The sequence below is a fragment of the Lethenteron reissneri genome, chromosome 55 (genome assembly GCF_015708825.2).
Source record: "Lethenteron reissneri isolate LAM-NWPU_2019-01 chromosome 55, ASM1570882v1, whole genome shotgun sequence".
Classification (NCBI taxonomy): Eukaryota; Metazoa; Chordata; class Hyperoartia; order Petromyzontiformes; family Petromyzontidae; genus Lethenteron; species Lethenteron reissneri.
Genome location: NC_083833.1, coordinates 7,018,733 through 7,043,071, shown reverse-complemented (window position 1 = coordinate 7,043,071; position 24,339 = coordinate 7,018,733). Strand labels below are relative to the sequence as shown.

Genomic DNA, 24,339 nt, shown 5'->3' with positions numbered 1-24,339 from the left:
ACAAAAAAAAACCCAAAACCAGATTGTCAGAGGCTTGTTCCATCCCTGAACAAATTCAGCGAGTTTACACTCCCCACCCCCCACCCCCCAGAGGGTTGGCAGCGGAGAGGGGACATGAACGCCACGGTCGGTCACGCAGCGAGGATTTAACGGCGCACGTCAAAATGAGCCGTTTGTTCCGCGCCCAGGGCGCCTTCGCCCCTTCCATCTCAGCCCCTGTCTCAGGAGGTCGCACGAGGTCGCATGAGGTCGCACGGGTTCGCACGAGGTCGCATGAGGTCGCACGAGGTCGCACGGGGTCGCACGAGGTCGCACGGGGTCGCACGGGGTCGCACGAGGTCGCATGGGGTTACACGGGGTCGCACTTAGTCGCACAAAGTCGCACGAGGTCGCACGGGGTCGCACAGGGTCGCACAGGGTCGCACAGGGTCGCACGAGGTCGCATGAGGTCGCCCGGGGTCGCACAAGGTCGCACAGGGTCGCACGAGGTCGCACGGGTCGCACGAGGTTACACGGGGTCGCACGAAGTCGCACAAAGTCGCACGGGGTCGCACAGGGTCGCACGAGGTCGCACGAGGTCGCACGGGTTCGCACGGGGTCGCACGAGGTCGCACAAGGTCGCACGGGGTCGCACGAGGTCGCACAAGGTCGCACGGGGTCGCACGAGGTCGCGACAAGGTCGCACGGGTTCGCACCAACGGCGGCAAGAGCAGAAAATAACTCCGACAACAGGACAGAGCGCACTCCCCTGCGCCGACACGGCTACCGCTGGGGCCCACCGACCGACATTGGGAACTGCACACGCGACGGTGAAGGAGAGTCCAGTGGACGGTTTCATCGACGGTCAAAAAGTGGACGCACTGTCGCCGATTCATCGGCATACTTTCAAGTAAACGTCGCCACCGCCACGATCGCTCGGCGGTGGCGGCAGCCGGCACCCTCACGACGCCACACTTTACCAGACCAGCGTGGCAGCGTCCGGAATTAACGGGAATGGATGGAAAGGGACCGGGACTGGGGTGGGGGGGGGGAGCAGAAACACTGCTCCGCCCCGCCTAAAGTGACGGCTGCTACTTGCTACCCGCTGCTGCTGCTGCTGGCGGCGGCGATGATAGGGGCGGCTCGTCCGTGCCGGCCCCGCGCCTTAGAAGAGCGTGTCGTCCGTGCAGCCTCCGCCGAGCGATAGCGGAAACTCCTGCAGGTTGGAGACGCCGTGAAAGTGAACGCACGCCGCCGCCACCACCAGCACGTGGAAGATCTGGTGCGACTGGAACTGAGAGAGAAAACGCACACGACGTGCACGCAAAATCAAAGTTTCTCTCGTGTAGCCCAGGGGCAAGCGCTGATTGGCGGGCGCGTATTGAGGCCGCGCACGAGGGGACGGCGTCTACTGGCACAGACATCGAACAAAGAGGGTCACCACGTCGCGGCGCTTTCACATTCGCTTCTGCGGCCATCTTGCGATATTAGGAAGCCACTGGTGCTATGCACTTTTAAATTCTTTAGAACAGATATCTGGCTTTAGTTTGTTGCCTTACCCCGCACCTCTGATTAGCACGGTTGGCTACGCACGGTGCGAAAGAAGTTCTACACACAGCGTTGGTGTGCGGTGTTTTTTCTGCAATATTTTGCCGTCTTTTGTTGGATTTTCTGTTGCACTTAGTCACATATTCACTACAAGATGTTTTCTTGTTCATGTTTTAGTTTTTTGTTTGTTGCGGTTGCACCCGATTCAAGAGCCGAATGGCTCACAGGGCTAGACCTAATGAATGAACTTGAACTTACGGTACATACTTACTGCCGAGTTCGAATGTCTACTCTGTGTCGTGCAGAGTCAGGTGACTGTCTGCCGAGTGGTGAGTGTCTGTTGGGTGGTGAGCATCTGTTGGGTGGTGTCGCCGAGTGGTGAGTGTCTGCTCGGTGTTTATAGCGAGTGGTGAGCGTCTGATGAGGATTACATCAAAACCAGCTCTTTATTGTCCATCAAGAACGTCTCGTGGTGATCGACTGCAGATACATTTGTGCAATTGAACAGAAGCAGGAAGTGGTGATACTGTAGAGTTTATAGCGCAGCTTCTAAAATGAAAACCAATGTCTTTAGAACTGCTTTTTGCATCAGCAGCAGCAGCATCAGCAGCGGCAATATCAGCAGCGTACCCAGATGTCGCACTTTCCCGGGAAGAAACGCTCGGGCACGCGGCGCGGCGTACAGCCCCGCGCCCGTGATGTACAGCACCGCCATGAGGAGCAGCCAGCCCATCTGCCCCACCCGTGGTGGCCTTCACGAAGCCCTCGGCCACCGCCAAAGTGGTACGGTCGGCACCACGCCGCTCAGACCCAGGCCCAGGAACACGCCTTGCCCGGGGGAGAGACAGACAGACAGACAGACGCGAACGGATGACGTACAAAACTATGTCGCATTCAATTTGTGCCTTAAGTTTGGTGGGATTTCCATCTCTTAAGAATTGAAACAAATACATATATATATATATCGGTGGAGTGTTATGCAATTGTAATAAAGCTCGTTGAGGCGACTTCTGGAATCCGTCTTTTATTCAACTTGTATTACAGCTTTCCTTCGCGCTGCTGACAGACAGCGTGAGAGGGACAGATAGAGAGAGAGACGCACGTAGCCACGTGGCAGCCTGGACCACGTGGCAGCCTGGACCACGTGGCAGCCTGGACCACGTGGCAGCCTGGACCACGTGGCAGCCTGGACCACGTGGCAGCCTGGACCATACGTGGCAGCCTGGACCACGTGGCAACCCAGAGCCCCGCTCCCACGTGGCCCCCCTTCCTCCGTTCGTTCCCGTTCTGACCACGTGTCGTCCGTCTCCACCCCTATTTAATATCCGGGTCACGTGGTACGTTTCCACAATCCTGGTTAGCCTCTATGGAATATTCCAGAGGCTCCCGGGAACCACACCCCTGACTCGTCCCCCCCATTGGCTGTGGCTAAAGGCCAGCATAACCAATCATCTACTTGCAGCTGTCACCTTCCCATTACGTCAGGGCCACGCCCCTAGACTTCCCCCGATTGGGCTATGAACCAGGACCGGCAGAGCCAATCGTCGTGACGAGTTGTAATCCGTCAACGACCCGGATATAACCTCACATTACACAATGAACATTACTCCATGTGGCAGGTCGGGTGGGAAAGTGCTCCCCTCTCCCGTGTGGAGGACCACAGGTCAACTGGAATTGATATTAAGATGTAGCTCTATGATATCAAGCTCCGTGGGCTGTTCTCTTGCACAAGAGTCGCACCCTGCCGCGAGGGTTTCCGCACGGATCCCGCGTCTCGCGACGCCGGCAGCGCAGGGCTGCGCGTGTCACGCGTCTCCCGCACAAGCTGCGGGTTTCAGCGAATCTGGAGATCCGGGACCGAGGTCCAAAGGCTGGAGCCTCCGTTCCCGACCGCTGTGATAACAGCACGGAATGCGCGGGAAGAAGAATACGAGAGTGCCCCCGCTTCAGAGGTGCAGAGGGGAAGCTCACGGCACGGTCGACCCCGTCACGTACCTTCCCTACTCATTTACCACAATAAGACCAGCAGGCTCACTACGGCTTAAGAGCTGGTTAATGACTGCGGGCGGCTGAAACCCAGATTCAAACTCGGCCAACGATTGTGATCGGTGAGTCGGCGATCGCGATCATCGTTCGGTCAGCGGTCACGATCAGTGTCAGTCAGTGATCACTGTCAGTCAGCGATCGTGATCATCGTCAGTCAGCGATCACGATCAGCGTCGGTCAGTGATCACTGTCAGTCAGCGATCGTGATCATCGTCAGTCAACGATCACGATCAGCGTCGGTCAGCGATCAGTGTCAGTCAGCGATCGTGATCATCGTCGGTCAACAATCACGATCAGCGTCGGGGCAGCGACCACCATCAGTGTTGATAAGCAATCACCGTCAGTCAGCGATCACCGTCAGTCAGCGATCACCGTCAGTTGGCGATCACGATTCAGCGTCGGGTCAGCAACCACCATCAGTGTCAGTCAGCAATCACCATCAGTGTCAGTCAGCGATCACCGTCAGTTGGCAATCACGATCAGCGTCGGCGGGCGATCACCGTCAGTCAGCGATGACCATCACCGTCAGTCGGCGATCACGATCAGTGTCGGCCGGCGATCACCGTCAGTCAGCGATCGCCGTCAGCGTCAGTCAGCGATCGCGATCAGCGTCAGTCAGCGATCACCATCAGCGTCAGTCAGCGATCGCCATCAGCGTCAGTCAGCGATCGCCGTCAGCGTCAGTCAGCGATCACCATCAGTGTCAGTCAGCGATCACCATCAGTGTCAGTCAGCGATCGCCGTCCAGCGTCAGTCAGCGATCACGATCAGTGTCAGTCAGCGATCACCATCAGCGTCGGTCAGCGATCGCCGCCAGTCGGCGTCGGCGTCACCAAAGATGACGTTGGCCGGGCCCTCACCGGCGCGCACCGCCCGGTAGGCCGGCGTGGAGAAGCGGTCCCCACTGCGAGACGACGATGGCGGCGACGCCGAGCACGCACACGATGACGAGGGTAGATGAGGCGCGGCTGCGGAGAGCAGTAGAACGAGTAGTAGAGCCAGGGCACGAAGCTGCCCATGATGAGCAGCGCGATGCCCGAGTAGTCGAGCCTTGCGTCGCACAACGCACACGCACAACGCACGCTTGCACACGTGCGCGCACAACGCACGCCACTTGCACACGTGCGCGCACAACGCACACCACTTGCACACGTGCGCGCGTACAAAGATGCCCCCCCCCCCCCGCGGCCTCTTGTAGACCGTTGGGGGCAAGCGGTGGTAGCGAGCACCAACCAGAGCGGGGTGTGCGACCGTCGCCACACGCGCCGTACCAGGTACCCAATGAAGGCCGAGTCGACCTAGGGGAGGCACAGAACGGGTTATGATATTCGCGACCGACGCTCGCTCACGTGAAGAGCTCTCGCACGCGGAAGGTGCGCGAGGCTTTCTCCGAGCGGCAGGAGACGATGTCTGATCACGCAAGGGTCGGACCTGGCGGCCAACACGATGTCTGTGAGTGGGGGCCAGGGGTGGGGGGGGGTAGCCAGCCAGAAGTCGTGACGACTGCAGGTCAGAGGTCGCAAACGGGTTTTGATTCCTTACCCGTACCCGGCCACACCAGGGTCGCAAACGGCTACCCGTACCCGGCCAGGTACGGGTAGCCGGGTATCGGGTAGGGTACGGGTATCGGGTACCCGGTTGCGACCTCTGCTGCACAGGCAGAGCCAAGTTTAAAAGTAGCAGAGCCGCCGACAACCCTTTTGATTGGAAGGCATCGGAGCATTCAAATCAGATTGGTGCAGAGGGAAGGGGGCGGCAAGATTAAAGTAATGAATAAGGAACGGTTGATAACCGCTGGAAAAGTAGAAAGGGGATTGGAAGAGAGAGGAGAACCTGCTAGAAAGGGGAGTTCAGGATGTACAAGGGGCCCGAGAGAGAGAGAGAGAGATCCGAGCGCGCATTCTGGAGGGAAGCCTCGAAAAGTGTGGCCTCCATGCGTTTGCAGGTGACCTGTGAATAAACCACCAAGTCGAGCTATACTCACCTCGTCCGAAGTTCTTTACAATCATAACGGCACGCGATCGTGTGCTGAGCAGAGCGGGATTCTTCATTGAATTTCAGAGGGGGGGGGGCACTTTGGCCGATAAGACATCGGTCCGTGTGCGAGGGCCGCCACACCGTTTGAAAGCATTGAGGTTTGGACAGCATCACGATGATCGTGGGGGGTGTTCTCACACGTTGGGTATTGTCGGGGACCGCACGTCAGGGGCCGCACTAAAGGCCATCAGGGGCCGCCAGCGGCCCGCTGGAGGCCTTGCTATGAAGGCCGCTGCGGTAGAGCATCGACTCCGGGAATGAGCTACCACGACCTGTAAGGTAGGCCTTCCTTCTTACGTAGGTTTTCACAACCAATGAATTCATATGAATTTAACTGCCTGATTACTAATCTAGTATATAATTACAATAACCCCCCCCCTCTCAAATCGTTGCACCTGATGAGTTAATGAGTTAATGATGACGTCACCCTGCTGCTGCTGCTCTATATAAGAACGGGAGACACAGCAGAGCCTGACCATTCTGGCGAATTGCCCGATGATGCTGGATGCAATTACCAGCGAAACGTCGTACTACTCAAATTGTAAATGTTGTGGCTTCACGCTTCAACACACCGGTGGGCTAAAGCAGTGAACTATTTGTCTTTTGTCAACGTGACACTTTTTTACTGAATGGCCGTGTCGGGTGGTGGAGGGTTATGACACATTTATAATAACGCCATCTAAACCCAAAACGTTGATTATGAATAATATTGGTCGCGAAAACCTTGCACGTGTCAAACTAACATCTCTCCAACCGTGGCGCCCAAGATTTTAGTTTTTTGCTGGCCGCGAGCTCGTGCCCGTCAGCCCGCGCCCTCGCGCGCCACTCACTTGGAAAAGGTGCGCGAGACTTTCTCCGAGTGGCAGTAGACGGTGTGGAAGAGCCAGGAGAAGCACAGGCAGAGCACGGCGCCCACGAAGAACGCGCCGAACACCACCTTCTCCTGCAGCGGCGCCACGAACGCCATGTTGGGGCGCAGCATGTACACCACGCCCAGCGACAGGAACAGCACGAAGCCTGTTGGAGCGGGGCGTGGGGGAGCGGCACCATCGTCACCCTACACTCGGGTGTCGAACGCCCACCTGACCACGCTACGACAGAGCGAGACACGGTCTCGCTATCACGGTCCGCACCGCGAGCTGGGTCCCTGACCGCGTGGCTAGAGGCTTCTTGAACCCGACGTAGATCTTCATCACCAGCAACACGAAGAACCCCGAGCCTGATAATTGGTTTTTTACCCTTTTATCTGGCAACAAAACTGACACCTTTTTTACGAGGAGTCATGTTTGCATAGATCGCAATACCTGCAGTCATAATACAAACAAAAAGCATAACTATGATCATGTATGCACTGTCCTTGAGACAGCTTTCCTTAGAGCCTAGTCTCACATGGTGTTGGACCAGATGACGCCAAAAGGCGCCTTTTGGCGTCATCTGGTCAAACACCATGTGAGACTAGGCTCTAAGGAAAGCTGTCTCGGGTGTGGACCAATCAACTTCAAGGAAAGTGCATAAATTATCAGAGTTATGTTTTTTGTTTGCATTATGACTGCAGGTATCGTGGTCTATGCAAACATGACTCCTCGTAAAAAAGGTGTCAGTTTTGTTGCCAGATAAAAGGGTAAAAAACCAATTATCATATTTTTTTACTGGCAAATGAGGTTCCAATGGTGTAAACCGCTCGCCTCTCGCGGGGACGCCCCCATGATATCGGCCCGTGCTGGGGCCGGCTCCGCCCCTCGCCCCGCCCACCTTCTAGATCTCTCTCGAGCTCCTTCCCGAAAGCTCCCAAGAGCTCCTCTACACCACGTGACCGCCCAGCGACCCCCCATCTACCGGTGGCCCCCCTCCAATACCATCCGGTCACGTGTCGGCAGGTCAACCGGCGTTATCGTGCCCCAACGTAACCCTGGCTGGATGACGCTCTCTCTCGCTCCCTCACCGGGAGCCCGCACCGCACACACCGTACGTGGTGCCTCACCCAAGCCCCGCTAGGGCTGGTGCTACTACGCCCAGTAACCGGGCTGCACGTAATGGCAACGTATTATCCGCCGCGGCCTCGCAAGCCCGGCACCACACAGTGACAGTCACCACACTTGTATGCCACCGTACCCCTGATTGCAGCTGTCACGCAGCTCAGCAGCGAGTCTCACAGTCTGGCGGCCTGCCCCATGGATGACACATCCTTCAATCTGGCCTCTCCACAGACTGCCGCTGGCTCAAGGTTTTAGCCGTGAATCTGTTTGTGCTGCTGATGCGCGGACATTTGATAATGCGCTGTCCGTCACTCGCACAACCTGAAATGATTATCAAGCGCACATGTCCCGTGTGCGGCGTGTAGCATCACTCGTCGCAGGCCAGTGTCAAACGACACCAGCGCATTCACACGGCGGAGCCTTCTGATAGTGAGAACAACCAAAAGCTGGATGATGATGATGATGACGACGACGACGACGTCAGCGACGCTGTGGATGATCCTGAGGCGGTGGCCCAGCAGGCGGCAGCTAACGCCGCTGTGCTGCAGCCTGACACTTCGCGTGGTCACGAAACTCCGACAGTACGCCGTCACCTTTTGAATGGTACGCAACTTAATTATTTAAATGCAGCCGGCGGTGGACTGTCTGTTTGCTAAAACACGTTAATATTATTAATCCTTGATCGTTTCTGTGTGGATTAAATATCGGCCGTTCTATAGGATTCGGGAGGGGGGGGGGGGGGGTGCGTCAAGCGTGCGTACAGGGACGGGGGAGGGGGCAAGTTTTGACAGATTTTTGTGTACCTACTGGTAAACTGGACTTCCATGGTAAACTGGCCCCCCATGGTAAACTGGACTCCCATGGTAAACTGGACCTCCATGGTAAACTGGATTCCATGGTAAACTGGACTCCCATGGTGAACTGGACCTCCATGGTAAACTGGACTCCCATGGTAAACTGGACCTCCATGGTAAACTGGACTCCCATGGTAAACTGGACTCCCATGGTAAACTGGACTCCCATGGTGAACTGGACCTCCATGGTAAACTGGACTCCCATGGTAAACTGGACCTCCATGGTGAACTGGACTCCCATGGTAAACTGGACTCCCATGGTGAACTGGACCTCCATGGTAAACTGGACTCCCATGGTAAACTGGACCTCCATGGTAAACTGGACTCCCATGGTAAACTGGACCTCCATGGTAACTGGACTCCCATGGTGAACTGGACTCCGATGGTTAACTGGACTCCCATGTTAAACTGAACTTCCATGTTAAACTGAACTCCCATGGTAAACTGGACTCCCATTGTAAACTTAAATCCCATGGTAAACTGGACTCCCATGGTAAACTGAAATCCCATGGTAAACTGGACTCCCATGGTAAACTCGGCTTCCATGGTCAGGGGTCGGCACCCACAATAACAAGAAGAGCCATTTGTTTAGAATTTCAAGAGCGGCCTCTGCAGTCCTTCAAGAGCCACCGCACGCGGCCCCGCAGCCGTTGGTTGCCGACCCCTGACCTAACCACAAAGCCCGAGGCCTAACTTGAACCTTCTTATTCTTAGGTTTTTTCAGTAAAGTCACGTAGGTAAAAAAATAATAAAAGTAAAATAAAATATTTTTGTTATTTTACTTTTATTAATTTTAAAAAAAATTTACCTACGTGACTTTACCAAAAAAACCTAAGAATATGAATCCTTGCAGTCACGAAAGCTTCAAATCTAGAATTTAACCTTCTTCACAGTAGGATGGTAACGATCCCCTTACGCCATTCGAAATGGGTAGGCCATTAAAACCTGACTTGGAGCTTTCATGACTGCAGAAACTACTCTTTGGTTCTTTGGGTAATGTCACGTAGAAATATTTTTCTTTATCAAAGAACAGCATACGACGTTTCGATTGCAACACAAGCAATCATCATCAGGTAGAAATGAAAGAGAAAACAAACCTAGTAAACTTACGACACAGAGAGTCGGCTAACATAACAGTCAACACCCTACCTGGTTGATTACGTTCTTCCAAGATTGCTAAATTCGAGAGAGAGAGACAAAACACAGACACGGAGACACACAGACAGACATATACGCAGAGAGATAACACAGAGACACACAGAGAGACACACAACATAGACACACACACAGAGAGACACACACAGAGACACACAGAGAGAGACACACAACATAGACACACAGACAGACACACACACAGAGAGAGACCACACAGACACACAGAGAGAGAGACACACAACACAGACACACACAGACAGACACACAAGCAGAGAGAGACTCATACATAGACACACAGACAGACACACAAGCAGAGAGAGATAACACAGACACAGAGACAGACACACAACACAGACACACAGAGAGAGACACAACAGAGACACACAGACAGACACACAAGCACAGAGAGACAACACAGACACACACAGACAGACACATAAGCACAGAGAGATAACACAGAGACACACAGAGAGAGACACACACACACATAGGCCATTGTATGCAAGCCTCACGTTCCAAATTTGCAACGACAAAAAACCACCAGCAAAACACTCCTTACACGTAGCAGCATCGCCCCCTGCTGCTAAACCACTGCAAGGCTGCGTCTGTAAAACAAATCACATTCGCGACACCCCTGCGTCTCGAACAAACGTACAAAGACATCGTCAAGTTTCAAGTTCATTAGGTATAGAGCCCTGTGAGCCATTCGGCTCTTGAATCGGGTGCAACCGCAACAAACAAAAAACAAAACATGAATAAGAAAACATCTTAAAGTGACTATGTGCACTTTGGTTCTTTCGGTAAAGTCACGTATAAAGATAAAATAATAAATTAAATGATAGCATACTACGACGTTTCGATTGCAACACAAGCAATCATCATCAGGTATAAATGAAATAGCAACAAAAATAGAACCACAAAACTATAGGCAGACATATAAGCAGACAGATATCTGTCTATAGTTTTCTGGTTAGATGTTTGTTGCTATTTCATTTATACCTGATGACGATTGCTTGTGTTGCAATCGAAACGTGGTATGCTATCATTTAATTTATTATTTTATCTTTACTTTATACGTGACTTTACCCAAAGAACAAAAGAGTAATTCCTGCAGTCACGAAAGCTCCAAATTCAGATTGACTATGCGCAAACAGAAAATCCAAGAAAAGACGGCAAAGCCATCGCCGCGATCCTGGTGCCGCGAATCGCGCAACCTTCTCTCACCGATGAGGTGCGTCCAGATGTTGCCGGTCTCCGTGTGGATGCGGAAGATGCTGCTGAAGCAGGCGCGGAACGACGGCATGGGCGGCCGGTGGCCCTGCAGGAGGTAATCGTTGTCCTGGAGCCAGCTGGGCAGCAGGTCGAACGGGATGACCTGCCAGCGCCGTTCCCACACCTGCGCCGTGGATGGGTTCACACAAGTGTAGTAGGTTCAAAGAGACTTGGACGACGTAGTCGGAGGCACACTTCTTTATTAAACGTTCCACTCTATACAGGCCAAGGAATACAACACTCGAAGGGGTATCGGCCCCTTCACCCGTCTAACAGGGAGATCCCACGATCTCTATCCCGGCTAGCCTACTCCCAGGTCCTCCACTCGAGAGCTAGGGGAGGCTAGCTGATCCAGCTCTGGCCAAGCTGCGATCACGGCACCCTGAGTCACCAGACAGGCTCTTACAAGAGCATCGACTCTGGGCTCTCGGGGCCACGCCACTGGCTTGCCCTGGTCGGTCCTGAGAAGGACAGCGATCCAGGGGAGTCCCAGGGCCTATCTAGCCGGTCTTCCTTCTTCGCTGGTTTAAGCTAACACTGAACCCCGAGCCCCACCGGCTCACCGCCTTATATAGCAACTCCCCCCTCGAGGGGTGGGGCCGTGGGGGATCACAGCGCCGTTTCAGCCCCCCAGGCTAAACGATGCGGACGTGGATGTAAGCATCCTTCCGCGTGTGGGCATAACCACCCCTGGTGTGTTTGTTCGTCCTCCCGTAACACCTCTACACAAGAAACAGACGCTGGCAATTCCAACCGCTTCCAAAAATGCTCCTCGGTCATTCGACTCAGTCGCAAATCGCTTTTGATTTTCGATTTGAAGCTTTCGTGACTGCAGGGATTCATCTTCTTGGTTCTTTCGGTAAAATCACGTAGAAGGGAAGTAATAAAATAATAAAATAAAACATAATAAAATAATATAATATTATAATAAAATAATATAATATTATTTTATTATATTATTTTATTATGTTTTATTTTTATTAATAAAATAAAATAATATTATATTATTATGTTATATTATTATGTTTTATTTTTATTATTTTATTACTTCCCTTCTACGTGACTTTACCGAAAGAACCAAGAAGATTAGTGGACGATCTCTCCCGATACAAAGACAAAGATCCCCCGTACAGCCTGAAGAGGCTATTGGGGCAAGTGCTGTTAGCGAGGACCACCTACGAAGGCCGGCACGGCACACGAGGGGGTGGGCGGCCATCACCGCACCGCAGCCGCCTTTGTCTCCCCAGTGTTGATGTTTACATACCACACCAGGTACTCATTTGAGGTTGAGCCGACCTACAAACCTATGTAACCAACCTCAGTGACCTTTGGTAAAGTTCATTTATTAGGTATAGCCCTGTGAGCCATTCGGCTCTTGAATCGGGTGCAACCGCAACAAACAAAAACATGAACAAGAAAACATCTTAAAGTGACTATGTGCAAACAGAAAATCCAAGAAAAAACGGCAAAATATTGCAGAAAAATCACCGTACACCAACGCTGTGTGCAAATATCCCAGTGTAAATATTGACCTCCACCTCTCTTGTTATGACTGCCTCCTGACCCCCCCCCTCCGCCCACCAAAAACAATGGGTAATCGACTTGCATTCGTTTACGCTGCAATTCCGCTTGTGTTTGTAGCTGCTCACACGCCCCCCCCCTCCCCCCGCTATTGTTCAGCTGTGCCCAGTTGATGATTCCCACTGTCAACAACCACTTCCCACGTTGCTATAACGGGGTCTTCTGGGTCAAAAGACGGGCAAGGCAGCTGCACGTTCGGAAGCCACGACCTTTTGGCAGAGAAAAAAAAGTGTAAAATAAACAAGAGGCAGCGATGACGATAATCGCGGCGACAATCGTGATGATGATGATGAGAGTAATGATGATGATGACGGTGATAATGATGATTAATATGGTTCCGATGATGATAACAATGTTGATGACGACGACGATGAGAGTAATGATGATGATGACGGTGATAATGATGATTAAAACGATACCGATGATAACAACGTTGATGACGACGACGATGATAATCACCCAAAAAATGCCGTCACTTACGCGGCAGACACTGCGACCGATGTCCACGGGTTTTTGTGAAATTCGAGAGATTTTTTTAAATCTCCGTGAAAAATCATTCTGCCCTCGTGCGCGACCCATGATGCAGCGGGGCAGAGCTAGCCGGGATGCAGAGGAGTGGGCAGCGCCTATGAGCATATGGAGTGGCCACTAAATATGCTCGTAGGCACATCAGAAAGAGCATGGAGGTGGGGTAGTAAGTTGAGCGAGCGTGGCAATGTAATAGGAGGTCAACTTAGCCTAAAATGAGTAGCTGGTGCGGTGTGTAAACATCGCCACTGGGGAGACAAAGGCGGCCAGGCGTGGTGCTGGCCACCCACCCCCTCGTGTGCCGTGCCGACCTTCATAGGCGCTCGCTAACAGCACTTGCCCCAACAGTCTGTTGAGGCTACACGGGGGATCTTAGTCTTTTTCTTGTGGGCGGTGCTGAGAGTGTGAGGGATGAGAGGGACTCTTCATGAGTCGTGGTTGAGTCTCTCAGAAGCGTGGCAGCTTTGTCCTTCCCCCGCACCTACCTGCCATTATCACGGGCGGCTACGTACGGTGTGAAAGAAGTTCAACATACAGGTAAGTCCTCTACTTACGACGGAGATGCGTTACGACGACCCCATCGTAAGTCGAAAAAATCGTAAGTCGAAGATGGCCTAGCCTACCCAGGAGTCTTAAAGAATGGTGATAATTTAGCAGAACAGAGCAATTTACAGTAGCGTACTGTATAAACTATATACTGTATGTATTTATTAATTACAATACTGTATTGCACAGTAAAATGTAAAGTACAAAAACAAGGTAAATTCTTGGCCTACCAATATGAACTGAAATTTAATCAAAAGTTTTTTCAGGAAACAATCCGATCTGCTATAAAAACTTTTAACATGCATTGAACGTATCGTAATCATGGTAACCCTAAGATAAATCGCTAAAGCTACGTATCATACATGCATTGAACGTATCGTATCGTGGTAACCCTAAAATGAAATCGCTAAAGCTACGTATCATACATGCATTGAACGTATTGTAATGTATCATATTGTACTACACTCACCAAGATTCGTATGCTGCTGCGTTTGCCTGCCATCGTAAGATCGAACTATCGCAAATCGGACCATCGTGACTCGGGGACTATCTGTACATATTCTTGGTTCTTTCGGTAAAGTCACGTAGAATGGAAATAATAAATAATAAAACATAATAAAATAATTCTCACGACGTTTCGGCCACAACGCAAGCAGCCGTCCTCAGGTGAAGAATTATTTTATTATGTTTTATTTTTATTATTTTATTATTTCCCTTCTACGTGACTTTACCGAAAGAACCAAGAACATGAATCCCTGCAGTCACGAAAGCTTTAAATCGAAATTTATCTGTACATAGTTTGTTGTCCTTCCCCCGCACCTCCGATGAACACGGTCGGCTACGTACGGCGTGAAAGAAGTTCAACGTACACACACACACACACGTACCTTGTACACAAACTCTTCCATCTTCTCCATGGCGTGGTGGGCCTGCTCGGGCAGCGTGATGACTCTCAGCGGAACCTCCTCCTCCTCTTCTTCCTCCTCAGTGGCTCCACCAGAAGTCGTCCCCGCATCCTGCACACCCGCAGATTGGTAAAGGTTCAGCCCTGAAATGCCTCGCTCGTGCCACCGCTGGCAGAAGGCCCTCCACTGGAGGCGTCACGGTGGCGAGATGCTAACTATTTTTCGACTGGTTGGGTAGTTGAAAAATATAAATAATCTAAAATGTAAGTGGGATGCAAAGAGATAGTCAATATAATAGGACATGGACATACTGTATTACGTTAAATACGTCATGTAACGTATAGTACACAAGCACTGGGTATACGTTATATATTGTGTATAATGTAGAAATGTGTAAATGTACTTTAGGCTAATTGCTAGTGGTGGGGATCGTGGGGAGGGGGTGATAGGGAAGGGGTGGTGGTGGGGGGTGGGGAGGGGGGGGTATAGGGGAGGGGTGGTGGGGGGTGGTGGGGAGGGGTGGTAGGGGAGGGGTGGTGGGAGATGGTGGGGAGGGGGGATAGGGGAGGGGTGGTGGGGGGTGGTGGGGAGGGGGGGGATAGGGGAGGGGTGGTGGGAGATGGTGGGGAAGAGGTGGTAAGGGGTGGTGGGGGGGTGGTGGGAGGGGGATAGGGGAGGGGTGGTGGGGGTGGTGGGGAGGGGTGGTGGGGGGTGGTGGGGAGGGGGGATAGGGGAGGGGTGGTGGGGGTGGTGGGGAGGGGTGGTAGGGGAGGGGTGGTGGGAGATGGTGGGGAGGGGGGATAGGGGAGGGTGGGTGGGGGGGTGGTGGGGTGGGGGGGATAGGGGAGGGGTGGTGGGGGATGGTGGGGAAGGGGGGTGGTTAGGGGGGGGGACCAGCGTTCACGCGGACTGGGACAATACATAATTGCCGTACAGCATTTTACGTGTTGGTCTGTACATAAACACACACTACAGACCCTAAACATTTACAGTCATACATATATAGCAACAAAGGCGTGGTGGTTATTGTTGCTGTTGTGTTGTTTTACGTCGATTTTAATGTTGTGTATTTGCTCTCCGACACACCGGTGTGGTTGCTGTACTCGTAACGAATTGGTCACGTTCTGTTAATGTGACAAACCTTACCAATTTGGCTGTGTCGGGTGGTGGCGGGTTTAACGACACATTTATATTTACCCCGATCTAACCAAAAAAACCCTGTTATTATGGATGATAATTTGTCTCGAAAGTCCACTACTACTACCACTACCGCACTACCGCTACTACCGCTACCACCACTACTACCACCACTACTACCACTACTACCACTACCGCTACCACCACTACTACCACCACGACTACCACTACTACAACTACCCACTACCGCCACTACCGCTACTACCGCTACCACTACTACCACCACTACCACTACTGCCACTACTGCTACCACTACTACTACGGCGTGTTAAACTGAGTGTAGCGGCTTGCCGGACTTTTCAGCGGTCCAGACCAGAGCCCCCCCCCCCCCCCCCCCCCCCCCCCCCCCCCGCATGTCCGCCTAGCAGAGGATTTACAGGGAACAACATCAATTTAACAAGCACCGCACAATCTTTTATCGGGCGAAAGTCCACGGTTGGGCGTTGCTGCTGCTGCTGCTACGAATTTCTGTATGAAAGTTCGTGCCAAAAGCCTCAGCACACTTATACGAGTCTCGTGTGAGTATTGTACTGTAAATGGATCTCTATGTTAGTCTTTTGGTCTCTATTTGACTCTATGGGTCTCTATGTGAGTCTACGAGTCTGTGTGAGTCTATGGGCTCTATGTGAGTCTGGGGGTCTCCGTACATTGAAAACGACCACACATTTTGGTTTCGGATAGTGTCAAAATGTGACCACATCTAAAGAAACTGTACAGAAACCGTGGGCTTATTTATTTAATATGTGCACAAAGGCAGCGAGTCATTGTGAAAAAAGGAAGTACTTTAGTCTGGACTTGAGGCAGGCAGTCGATAGTACGGATGGCTGGAGAAATCCATTTCCAGAAATGAGGGTAGCAGATGGGAATAAGCAACTTCCCCCTAATCGAAGGTTGACTGTTGGACTTTTATTATAAAAAGGCTGGTTGCCGGAGTGTAGAGGATGTGGGAAGGGCGGTAGAGTGAGATGATGAGCGGGGAGCTGTAGGAGAGTCTGTGTGGAGCAGAGGTCGCAATCGGGTACACGATACCCGTACCCTACCCGAAACCCGGCTACCCGTACCCAGCCGGGTACGGGTACCCGTTGCGACCCTGGTGCGGCCGGGTACGGGCAAGGCCGTGAGTCACTGGTGAGTCACCGTTTGTCACTCATTTCCCAACGTCTTGTCTCTTCTCACAATTCAAGTTCCTAGAATCAACCCACCCGCGCCTGCAACATGGCTTCATCCCAGAGGTTGCAATCGGGTACCCGATACCCGTACCCTACACGATACCCGCCGGGTACGGGTAGCCGGGTATCGGGTTAGGGTACGGGTATCGGGTACCCGTTTGCGACCCTGGTGCGGCCGAATACGGGTAAGGAATCAAAACCCGTTTGCGACCTCTGGTATGGAGTGGCCTAGCATGGGATGAGAAGACAGAGAGCGAGATGGGTGCAGACAGGTGGGAGATTGAGGGGAGCAGAGCGAGATGAGAAGGGCAGGAGTGAGAGCTCGGGGAGAGCAGCGGCTCCAAAGAAAGCTGTCTCTGGTGTGGACCAATCAGTTTCAAAGACAATGTATCATCATATACTACCAGAGCATTTTGTTGTTGTTGCATGTTCAACACAAGTACGTGTGGTTAACGCGGACACGATTCCTTGCAAAAGGTTTCCGTCTGGTGTGTGAACATCTTAACACAACCGCTTTATGATGGCCAGATAGGATATAACTTATTCTTATATTTTGATACTGGCAAGAGAGGGTCTCGGAATTGAACTGATTGGAAGGAAAATTCGAAGGTAAGAAGGCGGTGAAAAACGAGGGTGGACTGTCGGGGTGACGGTTGACGACCGTTCTAGAAGGTGGAGGACTGGCTGCGGGGAGTGGCGGTGAGCGAATATTCGAGAAAGGGGCCCTTTATGGCTTTATTTTGGTGATTTCGAAAAGTTTACTGGTTTGGCCATGTTGTTTGTTGTAGTACGGAGTAAGACTGATGGCCTTAATCGAAGTTGTCTTGTGGTTGTTGTTGTTTGACTTGCATCCCACTGGGATTTTTGCACACAGCGTTGGTGTACGGTGTTTTTTGCTGCAATATTTTTTGCTGTCTTTTCTTGGATTTTCTGTTTGCACTTAGTCACATTCACTTTAAGATGTTTTCTTGTTCATGTTTTTGTTTTTTTGCTTGTTGCGGTTGCACCCGATTCAAGAGCCGAATGGCTCACAGGGCTACACCTAATACATGAACTTGAACTTGAGGGATATAAAAGGGGACAGCACGAGGGGGACGGTTGGAGAGAGGACTAAGTTTAAGCCTGGGCCTAGAATTTGTGTTGCGGTCCAAAATAAAAAGACTCGTAGTAAGCAAGAACATGTGTCTGCGTCTCTACATTATCATCATCATCGCTAATTATACATTACCGCTAATTATATACGTATTCCCGTTGATAAACACACGTGGTGCCCGTTATAGAATGGGAGCATATGGCATACATTTGTTTAAATTCGTCGTTTAAAGACCAGCTGAGCCATTTTACCAAACCACGCTGCAATTGTGTTAACGGGGCATTGTTTGCAGTGCAGCGAAATCCATCGAAACACATTCCTGCGGAGGGAGCTGGTAGGAACGTTGGGTTGCTCGGTCAATGGACAGGGTCAACGGCGGCGTGGTGTATTCCGCAAATATTCCCGACTGTGAGAGCGGGCACAAGCCGGCGTGAGTAGGTTAAACGTTGAGTTTTATAAGGGCACCACGGGGTGACCAGCCCCTCCCCACCCTCCCCACCCAGCCCCTCCCCACCCAGCCCCTCCCCACCCTCCCCTCCCCACCCTCCCTACCCAGCCCCTCCCCACCCTCCCCTCCCCCACCCAGCCCCACCCTCCCCACCCAGCCCCTCCCCACCCTCCCCTCCCCACCCATCCCCTCCCTGCACGACGGACACAATACTCCCCTGTGGGCTGGTGTAACCAGGAGGTTCCTACCAGTAAAACTGTACTGCACTCGTATGCGCACACATCTATGCCTTCGCCAACCCACACTGAGCAGCGCGGGGAAAGCATGGTCAAATATCGCTCACGGCCTACTTGGCTTGGGGAGGCCATAAACCCAGCAGGGGATTGGTAGAAGGACCGCACTGGCACATTGCAAGACATCGCAGCGCAGCGCCGAGATACAAAAAACACCCTCTCCTTCTTGGTTCTTTCGGTAAAGTCACGTAGAAGGAAAATAATAAAATAATAAAAAATAAAACATATTTTCCTTCTACGTGACTTTACCGAAAGAACCAAGAAGATGACACCCTCTCCTCTGAATGCATTTGCATGCTCCGCTGCCAACGGGAGAGCGTTATTTGCACCTTATTCACACTGCGGGGTGACACAAAGCTCTATTTAAATCGCGTGATGTTCAACAGTTGTTTCGCCAAGTCTGAACCACCTAAGCGACGCCAAGTGTTGACACAAAGCCCAGACGTTTGCGCTTTTCTTGTTTGTACGTATCTGTGCACCTGTGTGGCTGCGTTTGTGGCTCTCCATTTGGCTGTGTGGCTGGTCTGTATGATGGTCTATGTATCTGTCCATGTTGCGTACACGGTGGCTGTGTGATGGTGGGGGAGCGGTAGATTGTAGCGATTAGCGCCCTGCGCTACGAACCCAGCCCCCCGAGTTCAATTCCCCCTCACGGCTAACACCATTGGCGATTATCTGAACCGGTCCTGGGCCTCCCTGAGGTCTACTTAGCCTCAAATGAGCACTGGTGCGGTGTGTAAACATCTCCACTTATTCTAGATTTGAAGCTTTCGTGACTGCAAGGATTCATACTCTTAGTTTTTTCGGTAAAGTCACGTAGGTAAAAAAATGAAATTAAATTAATAAAAAATAATTAATTTAATTTCATTTTTTTACCTACGTGACTTTACCGAAAAAACTAAGAGTATCTCCACTTATGAAGACAAAGATGGCCGGGCATGGTGCTGGCCACCCACCCCCACCACGTGTGCGGGCCTTCATTCGGTGCTTGCTAACATGCACTCGCCCCAACAGTCTGTTTAAAGGCTGTACGAGGGATATTTGTATCTGTGTGTATCTGTGCGTTTCTCTGCGGCTATCGGTGCATCTGTGTGTTGCCGCTTGCCTGGCAGTCCGACTGCCCAGGGTGTCTGCCCATGTGGCCGTTGTGGACAGTTTCCATGCAAGCGTCTCTCTGTCGGCTTGAACGCCTCTCCTTCACCACGTTGGTCACTGCGGGTTAGCGAAGGCGGACCCGACAACTGAACACGGTGACATGTGCCGCCCCGACACCCACGGCCACTGACTCACGGTGCGTCCCGACAGCAGCGGTCCCATTCCGCAGCGGTCACTCCGCCTGGATCCGGCTGATCCTTCCGTGGGAAGGACTTCGCTTCCGCGGCCGAAGCCATCGCGGCCGACGCGGAGCCGGGACAGACGTGGCCCGACCCGGACCCTGACCCCCCTCCACCGCGCCTCTTCCTCCGCCGTGTCCTCCTCCTCCTCCTGCTCGGCACAAAAGCGAACGGAGGCCGCCGACGGGTTAATAGGAGGAAGACAAAGGAGGCCAGGATCACCAGTATCGGGGGGAGCAGTGTGTCACGATACAGCTGTGGTTCGTTGTTCGAATCCGCGGCTCTCCCCGGTTATTACTGCGGAGGCGTATTAACCGTAGAACACTGTTAAAGAGCCTCCGACGTCGTTGGAAACGAGCCATCGTAACGGTCCAAAGTACGTCAAAAAATGACCTGCAAATTGCTGAGTTGGGATCACACACACAGCAGTATCGCTGACCCCCCTGGCAGACGATATCACCTGTGAAACACAGCACCTTCGCGATAGCCATGCGCTAGGAGAATGGCACGAATATCAATACGAAATGTGCTCCGGTACGCTGTCATTATTTGTATAGCCCAGCAGAACGATGGGGCAAGTGCTGTTCTACCACGGACAGCACTTGCCAGTCCACTGTTGAATGAAGGCCTTCCCACGCTCCCCATGGCTTTGTTGACCGTACACAGCAATGTTCTGCTATAAACGCGGTAGTCGTTACATTCCCGAAGAACACCGCATTATGGAAAAATCTGCGTTATACAATTAATAATATTGGCTAAAGCACGGTCCGCGATAACACGTGAGATGCGTGTGCAGGCCGAACAAAGACTGGGGCGCGCGGGTAGCGTCTAGAAGTATCCAGCAGCATCCCGCCCCGCGTGACGCTACGCCGAAGCAGCCGTACAACAGCTATTCCTATCTTGCAGTCACGAAAGCTTTAAATCGAAATTTAGCTTATTCCTACTCGCGCGACGTAGCTCCGTTCACTCAAATCCCGTGAACATCCGTCGTGTCGGCGCTATGCAAAAATGTGTTCCGACACATTCATGGGGTTATATCCAAATTTGGCGTTATGAAAACAACACGTGGCTTTGTAGGATAACAGACCTTACATAACCACTCATACCAGTCAACCCCTTACTATCAGTGCCTACCTTATTGCAGGCCAATTCAGACCCTATTGGTCCCCCGTGCTCATTATAAATATCAACGTTCATCCTATAAAGTCCCATCCCAAGGGAGAAACACTAACAAATAAGACATTTTATTGCCCGTATTGAAACGGCCTTGTGGACCTAAAATCTCAATTTCCCTGTACGAGAATACCGGGTAAACTGTATGGGTTGACAGCTATGCTTCAACATTGGAGTCTATGGGAGAATTCAACATCGGAGTCTATGGGAGACTTTAACATTGGAGTCTATAGGAGACTTTACATTGCAGTCTATGGGAGACTTTAACATTGGAGTATGAGACTTTAACATTGGAGTCTATGGGAGACTTTAAAATTGGAGTCTATGGGAGACTTTAACATTGGAGTCTATGGGGAACTTTAACATTGGAGCCTATGGGAGACTTTAAAATTGGAGCCTATGGGAGTCTTTAACATTGGAGTCTATGGGAGACTTTAACATTGGAGTCTATGGGAGACTTTAAAATTGGAGCCTATGGGAGACTTTAAAATTGGAGTCTATGGGAGACTTTAACATTGGAGTCTATGGGAGACTTTAACATTGGAGTCTATGGGAGACTTTAACATTGGAGTCTATGGGAAACTTTAACATTGGAGTCTATGGGAGACTTTAACAATGGAGCCTATGGGAAACTTTAACATTGGAGCCTATGGGAGACTTTAAAATTGGAGTCTATGGGAGACTTTAACATTGGAGTCTATGGGAAACTTTAACATTGGAGTCTCTGGGAGACTTAACATTGGAGTCTATGGGAGACTTTAACATTGGAGTCTATGGGAGACTTTAACATTGGAGTCTATGGGAGACTTTAACATTGGAGGCTATGGGAGAATTTAACATTGGAGTCTATGGGAGACTTAACAATGGAGCCTATGGGAAACTTTAACATTGGAGCCTATGGGAGACTTTCAAATTGGAGTCTATGGGAGACTTTAACATTGGAGGCTATGGGAGAATTTAACATTGGAGTCTATGGGAGAATTTAACATTGGAGTCTATGGGAAACTTTAACATTGGAGTCTATGGGAGACTTTAACATTGGAGGCTATGGGAGAATTTAACATTGGAGTCTATGGAGAATTTAACATTGGAGTCTATGGGAAACTTTAACATTGGGGTCTATGGGAGACTTTAACAATGGAGCCTATGGGAAACTTCAACATTGGAGCCTATGGGAGACTTTCAAATTGGAGTCTATGGGAGACTTTAACATTGGAGTCTATGGGAAACTTTAACATTGGAGTCTATGGGAGACTTTAACATTTGAGCCTATGGGAAACTTTAACATTGGAGCCTATGGGAGACTTTAAAATTGGAGTCTCTGGAAGACTTTAACAGTGGAGTCTATGGGAGACTTTAACATTGGAGTCTATGGGAGACTTTAACATTGAAGTCTATGGGAGACTTTAACATTGGAGTCTATGGGATTATTTTATTATTTCCATTCTACGTGACTTTACCGAAAGAACCAAGAAGACAGTTGAAGGATGTTAAAGTGGTGTACCAAGCAGGTGGTCAACCCGAACCCCATCCCCTCACCTCTCCCTCCCCATCTCCTGCTACTGCTAAGCACACACATCGAACGGACCACCAACCAAGCTCCCTGATGAGTTTTCTCACAAGAACCGAATTCCCGAATAAGCTACCAGCACGTGGAGCGAAACGTTGGACATCACGCCGAACAAATGCACGTCTCTTCTTGGTTCTTTCGGTAAAGTCACGTAGAATGGAAATAATAAATAATAAACATTAAAAATAAAAAAATAATTCTCACGTTTCGGCCACAACGCAAGCAGCCGTCCTCAGGTTGTGGCCGAAACGTCGTGAGAATTATTTTATTGGTTTATTTTTATTTTTATTATTTCCATTCTACGTGACTTTACCGAAAGAACCAAGAAGATGAATCCCTGCAGTCACGAAAGCTTTAAATCAAAATTTAAATGCACGTCTGTTAATCACGTGGCTTTTCGCACCCAATGTTATCCACAACAGAGGCGTTTTTTAGTTTGTTTTGGGATTAAATCGGGTTGTGGGTTTATTCTCCAACACACAACCCGTATGCTGGACTGGTAACGAATTGCCACGTTCTGTTAACGTGACAAACCTCCTTACGGATTGGCCGTGTCGGATGGCGACGGGGTCAACGGCAGCATTTATACTTACCCCGATCTAACCCCATCGAACACCCCCACCCCCCACCACGCAAAAAATCCCCTCTATTATGGAAATGTACACCGGCGTACTTATCCCTTACAACACCCGGTACAATCAAACCTCACAACGACCAAAAACAACTCCCGAGAGCTGCACCGCACAACCGCGGAAACATACGTAGCAGCAGCAGCAGTAGTAGCAGTAGCAGCAGCAGTAGTAGCAGTAGCAGCAGTAGTAGCAATAGCAGCAGAAGCAGTAGTAGTAGCAATAGTAGCAGTAGTAGCAGTAGCAACAGCAGCAGTAGCAGTAGTAGCAATAGCAGCAGTAGCAGTAGCAGCAGCAGTAGCAACAGCAGCAGTAGCAGTAGTAGCAATAGCAGCAGTAGCAGCAGCAGCAGCAGTAGTAGCAGTAGCAGCAGTAGCAGCAGCAGTAGCAGCAGCAGTAGTAGCAGCAGTAGCAGCAGCAGTAGTAGTAGCAACAGTAGTAGTAGCAGCAGCAGCAGCAGACCAGAGAGCCCAGCGGTTAGCGGAAAACACGACCGGGTGTTCACGTAACAGCAGCCCTCTTCGTCGCTCCGCTGCTGGATCTTGTGCCTCTTCCACGCCGCGCGTGGGCTACGGGTCGGTCGTCGTGCCGTACCTCGCCGTGATGATCAGCGCGGGTCGCCGGTGCTCACGACGGTTCAATAATCACTCACCAGCAGCGCTGTCAGCCATGGCCACGGAAGAGTTGGCAAATCCTGGGTATCCGGGTTCAGGGTGCAGTGTGTTCAGCGCTACGCCACCACGCCACCACTCCAGCCACTCGTCCAACCATCCCCCCCCCTACTCGACAAATACACGGTCCTTATCTCGTGGACCATGCATCAAGTTCACTCCGTCCGCCGACGAGGCAAAATTCGATGACACGTCGAGGTCCCGTGAGATGCGATCCAAGTCAAGAATCGATAATTTTTGTCACGTGTTGTTTACCGCCTCGTCTGCGAGGTTCCTCGTTCGTTCGCTCCATCAGGCTCGATGTAACATTTTGTGTCACCTGGACATTATTTGCA

General features: G+C 51.2%; 1 pseudogene; it reads right to left on the bottom strand.

Moving 5' to 3' along the window:
* Nucleotides 1–1,144: 1,144 nt before the first annotated feature.
* On the bottom strand, nt 1,145–24,004 carry LOC133356682 (adiponectin receptor protein 1-like; annotated as a pseudogene).
* Between the last annotated feature and the right edge of the window lie 335 nt (nt 24,005–24,339).